The 6231-nt window shown below is 39.7% G+C and overlaps 1 protein-coding gene across 1 annotated transcript in view; it reads right to left on the bottom strand.

Annotated features, from left to right (window-relative positions):
- Positions 1-6231, bottom strand: part of GPR37 (G protein-coupled receptor 37 (endothelin receptor type B-like)) — a 50836-nt gene that overhangs the window by 27282 nt on the left and 17323 nt on the right. The window lies entirely within an intron of this gene.

The raw sequence follows: 6231 nt of genomic DNA, 5'->3' as shown, positions 1-6231 counted from the left end.
TGCCAATCCGCTGCGGCCCGTGCGCATGCCCAGGCCTCGGGCCCCCGCGGGTAGTACAGTGAGGCGCGCACCTCCTCGGGTTTTCCGGGAGAGAAAGGAAGCTCCGAGGTTTCATTCGGAGAGAATGGACAGTTTCCAGCGTGGGATGCAGAGTGCGAATGCTCAGTATCCACCCTGACCTCGAAGGCGGTTAGGAAGCAGTCTACCAGGCGCTGCTTAGCACCATCCAGAACATAATGCAAGTAGTTCTGCTTGATGAAGTAGCGGGAGATGGGAGATGGGGGAAATTCACTTGCACAAATGTGTCACCACGGCTGACCATGCCTTTCCAACCTTTATAATGAACCCCACACTCCCACCACAGCTGTCAGGGTGTAGTTATTAAAGTGGGCGAATATGCAAATTGTTTGAGAGAAAGTGACAGTGGAAGAGATAAACACATTTCGAAATGAAAAAAAGGCAGCATCTATTCTAGACTCTAGAGAGACAGGCTAAAGTGCAGTGAAAACTATGCCAATTGTAGTCGATAGAATAATGGCCCTCCAGAAGATGTCCACGTCCTAATTCCTAATACCTGTGAGCATGGCAAAAAGTCTTTGCAGTTGTGGTTCAGTTATAGAGTTCGGGATGGGGAGAGTATCATGGACTATCCAGGTGGGCCCTTGAAGTCACAGGGGAAGGCAGGAGGGTTAGACTGAAGTGGGGCCATGAGCCAAGTAATGCTGGGAATCTATTGAACCTGGAAAAGGCCCCTACTTGCCCATTTTAGACTTCTAACCTCCAGAACTATAAGACAATGAATTTGTGTTGTTTGAACCCACTAAGTTTGTGGTAATTTGTTGCAGCAGCAATAGTAAACTAATATACCAATTACCCTGAAAATGTAGATTAACAAGAATAATTTTATAGAAAAATACAAACTAACAAAAATAACTCAAGAAGAAATGTTTTAGAAACAAGTAGAACTATAACATTAAAGAAATCAAATCATCATGCTATACTCACAAGGAAACACTAGACTATAGCAAATCCAAAGAAATAAATATACATTTATATAAAGTGTTTGGAATAAAATATGCATTATACAAAATGTTTGACAGTTACACAATTCATTTTATGAAGCCAGAATAACCTTACTATCAAAATCAGACAATGACAGAAAAAGAGAAAAAATTATAGATTTATCTATAATAATAAAAGGGTACTATGATAATTAGACCGAATGTCTTCTGGAAGTCATTCCGGACATCTTTCCTGACAAAGCCAGGGCTGGAGTGAAAGCCTCTGTAATAAAGTGATGTTTTAGTATTTACACACTCATATCCAAAAATACCAAAGAAAATCCTGACAAGTTGATTTCAACACCACCTGTTTGTTGTTGTTGTTGTTGAATATGGCATTTAATAGGGCTTGTCCCAGGAATGCCAAGATTTACAACATTTTAAAAATAATTAATGAAATTGAGATATTGAAGGACAAAGATACATTCATCTCAACAGATGCAGGAAAAAAATGGTTAAATTCAATCATCATTATTAAATCTCTTAGCAAACTATAAGTAGAGAAGTTTCCTTAATATAATAAATGTTAACTAATAAAACACAGCAAAGATCTGTGTGCAATGCGGTTTATTTGATAGAAAATGATAAAATGGTGGTAAAGAACCTCAAGACTACAGCATCATTCTCAAAGCGGTCAGCGGCAGCTGAGGTCTCCAACTTGGAGAGCGGTTTAGGAAAATCCTGGAGGTGGGATGCCTCAGAAGAAGTCCCCTCCTTAACCTGAGCAATGATGCCTTCCTACTTGTATGACTGCCATGCTCTGGCACCTTAAATAAAGACTTGGTGACCATGAATAAAATTACAGAGAACTCCAGCCACTCTATTGGAGCTTGCAATGCCAATCACCTATCGTTTGGGAAACACAATTTTCTTATCAGTAAAACAAGGATACTCATACCTGGTCTCAGCTCTGCCCACCCATGTTGTTACAATAATTAGGCACATAAGAAGATTTTATAAGTGTACAATATTTGTTTGCTCTTAGTAGTTCAACTATTTCTCGCTATTAGCAAAATTTAAATGCCATCAAGAACATATGTCTTGAAAGAGATCATGCTTGATAAATTAGTCTAAAGTAATGAGTTTATTTTGTAAGAAAATTTAGAGAGCATTCACTGCCAAAAGAAAAAAGAAATGTCTTTCAAATCTTTTCCCAAAGCTTATCTCATCTGTAATTATATTTTTTTAAATGAAAATTGTCACAGCTCATCTATTTCTGTAGGTTCTAGTTTAGAAATATAATCGGAAAATAGGTTGGCTAATCATTGTCTGGTTCACATAAGAGGTCATTTGTCTGTACAAAAACTGATTTGAACATGGATTTTTCTGTGTCAGCATGCCACAGGGTTTCTAATACATAATATTGATTTTTTATATACAAAAGAGAACATGTAAATTATTACCTGTCTTGGCATTGCTATACAATCTATTAACTTCATTTAGTGTTTGGTGTGTGAAAAAAGACATAGTACAAAATAAGAGAAATGACTATTTTAAGTTTTAAGATACATCAATGAACAGGAAAAGTGTTACTCAGCACTCAATTTACTTCTCAGATAATTATTCTTTCCTTTTGGCTCCTGAGAATACAAACGGACCATTTCTCGAAGAGAAATTCTAACATGCAACCAATAGGTTATTATTTTCTGAGATTCAAAACATGTCTTTTAAAAAGATTGTGGCTGCTTTCTCTGTCCCTAAATTACTAATTGTTAGTTTGAAAGCCGTTCATTGACTATCCTTCCCCTTTGCCACATGTAACAACCCCTTTAGAATCAATAACAATAACGGTACTGTTAGGGACAAATCGCCAATATGATTATGTCTATCTCAAAATTCACCTACCAATATACAATTATATAAAATTTAATATGAAAGAACAATAATGAAAACGATCCTTTATTTAAGACAGAAAAATGTGTCTGTTGGGCTACATAAAATATGTTTGGACCACTACACCATATTGCATAGCCAAGTGTTTTGTGTTTTTTGTGTTTTTTTTTAATCGGAAAGAGACATGAATGTAAAAAGGGGTAAAATTAAAGATGAATTAACACACATACATTCTAACCTTTAGCAACTCTTTATGGAAGTGAATGCTCTGTGAAATGCAGCATTGCTTTGTGATGAAAATTCATTGAGAAGCAAAGATACCAGTTGGCACCAAGCCAGTAAGATACACTGGAGACCAGAGGACCTCAAGCTTTAGGCCCTTATAACTTCTCTGTAGGGCGACTAATATGGTTAAGCCTCGGACTGACCTGTGGCCAAAGCCACAAACAAGTCCCAGCTTAGAGGGCACAGTCTTCTTAGCATAATTAGGCTTGACTTTATGACGCTCCCTAGATCCTTCCTAGGTAGCTAATGGGCTGTGGGAGGTGCAGCCAAAAAAAGTGCTGCCAAAACAAGTGAAACTCACAAGAACATTGTAACTGTGGTGACCACTACCTTGCTTACCTCTGGCTATAAAATAAAGGCTCAGCTTGTCTCTGGATCTCTCTCTGTGGCCTCAGCCAGGCACAGGAAGATCCACCTAGACCCAGCTTATTCTCTGTCATTTCTTCATCCTTTTGCCGCCCTCACTCAGGCTTTCAAACCCTTGGCTGAGCTGGCTCGGCACACTTCTCAAGCAATATATTCCCCCTAGTTATTAATTTAGCTTTAAATCCTATAAATAATTATAGTAAGCAGAACTTTTCAACAGTGTCCAAAGAAAAATGTAATATTATAAAGATACATAATTTACTTTCTTCTATTATTTGGATCCAAGCTGTATATTGATTGATTCAATAAGATTCCTTCTAAGACTCTCCAAAACAAATCCTCCTATTCTACTATTGCTGGGTCTCTGATCCAGTATTATACTTTAACTCAGCTTTCTGTGTAATATTGATACTGAATAATACTCAAATATAAAAGCAAGTAAAGCCAAACTACAGAGCATTCTTTTAAAAAAGTTTTCAATACTAGTTAATTTGAATTTTTAGCCAATTGACTAGAATGTAATTTTTCTATACAAAACCAGTGAAGAACATTTATACATTTCTATATGAAAATTGAAAAGCTGAGATAGAAGGATTATAAGTGAGGAACACATCACTGATTTGGCTGTCTCGGCAATCTATTAAATTTTAGCTCCAGCGAAGAAATTGATTCAATGGACATATCTAAGCCTTAAGTCCTGCTACTTTGAGCAATTACATTCTTGATTAGTAGTTAAAATATAAATTGTGCTGAGGCAGGACAGTAAGAAGCTAGAAAAATTCCTTGGCAAGTGGAAGGGGGAAACGGAGACGGATAGCTGAACAAAATGGGTGAGCAACTAACTTATAGCCACATACACAAGGTCACCAGGATGGAAAGCCCTGGGTACCTAGCAATGGGCAAAACGGGTGCCAGACCTCACCCCCAGGGTGGCTTTTTCTCCCCGGCATATCAATGGTCCTGCCATTTAGACCCCCTGACCTTTCCTCCCTAGAGATGACATCTAAACCTCAGTTGCATTTCAGCTCCAGACAATGCCAGGACCAGCTGTATTGACTAATGACCCCCTACCCTAGCTCCGATCAATCAGTGGAGACAGCGACCCTAAAAGAATACAGCTGGAAAAGCTGATGACTATTCTATTGAGATCCACCACTGGGACCTTTCCCTAAAAATCCCCACCCTTGAATGTCCTTGTGGCTCTCCCTCCTTGGACATGCCAGAACCTTTCCTCTCCACCTCTTCTTCCCTCCAGGCAAGTTGCCTTTACCTTCCTCTCTCCTAAGCTCCAAGGAACCTTCTTTTTGCATCTGAAACTTGTTCCCTGAGCCCACTTCTGCTATGTATCACTTATTCTACCTCTGTTACTTTCTAAATGAACTTTCTCTTACAGTTTGAGTCTTGCCTCTGAATTCTTTCTTAACCGGAACTCCAGTACCGTGGTTACTGAACTGAGGTCCGGTCTGACTGCACGGTTCTAACACCTGGTGCTGTCCTTGGACATGCCAGAACCTTTCCTCTCCACCTCTTCTTCCCTCCAGGCGAGTTGCCTTTACCTTCCTCTCTCCTAAGCTCCAAGGAACCTTCTTTTTGCATCTGAAACTTGTTCCCTGAGCCCATTTCTGCTATGTATCACTTATTCTACCTCTGTGACTTTCTAAATGAACTTTCTCTTATAGTATGCGTCTTGCCTCTGAATTCTTTCTTAACCTGAACTCCAGTACCGTGGTTACTGAACTGAGATCCGGTCTGACTGCACAGTTCTAACACCTGGTGCTGTTTTTTTTTTGCCACCACCAACAGGTTCATGTTCATCCCTTCATGAATTCAATATCCTTCCCTAAGCATCCACCTTCAGGGGTAGGGAAGCCTTTCATTTTCACTCTCAGATAACAAAGTAGCCCATCAGCTCCTCGTATATTAGAGAGAGGACATGCATGTGATAATATGACTGAGGCCCCTTGCAGTGCTTTACCTTCCCGGGGAGGTGACCCTGATGATTGTGTCCACAAGGGTGGCCCCTGTTAGGCAGTGTAGGGAAGGGTAGCTTCCATGATTGCAAGATGCTTTTTAGCTCACTGGAAAAGAGAACACGCATTTGCTCTATGATGGACTTCTATTAATGAATATATTGGACTTCATAAAGAATTTTATTTATAAAATAAGAGAATTTGGCTGCTAAACAGAAATTAAAGATCAATGATCTAGCACAAATCTTTCATTTTCAAAATAAGGACACTGGCCAAAGTAGGTGAGGTTGTTTGCTCTCCTTCGTGCAGTGCAGCACATGTAGACTTTGAACTAAAAACCAAGTTCTCTGAGAGGGAAGAGGGAGGCAATCAGTCAGTGGGTCAGGAAGGCTTCCTGAAAGAGGTGGGAGGTAAAAGGGCAGCGAGGGAGGAGTTGGCTATTGAAGTGGGAGGAGGAAGAATCCGTGCTGCGAGCAGAGGGATTGCCCCTCAGAAAAGACTGGGAGAAGAGAAAAAGGAAGATTATGGAGCAAGGAGCACTTCGGTGTTGCTAGCATAATGTAGGAGAATTATGTTAAAAATATATTTTTATTAGTTTCAGAGAGGAAAGGAGAGGGAGAGAGAAAAACATCAATGATGAAAAAGAATCATTGATCAGCTGCCTTCAGCACCCCCCTTCCAAATGGTGTATCGAACCCACAATTGGGCCAGGAATC

Source organism: Myotis brandtii, unplaced genomic scaffold (assembly GCF_000412655.1).
Source record: "Myotis brandtii unplaced genomic scaffold, ASM41265v1 scaffold3, whole genome shotgun sequence".
Classification (NCBI taxonomy): Eukaryota; Metazoa; Chordata; class Mammalia; order Chiroptera; family Vespertilionidae; genus Myotis; species Myotis brandtii.
The sequence above is the reverse complement of the archived record's forward strand: the minus strand, read 5'-3'. Positions and strand labels throughout refer to the sequence as shown.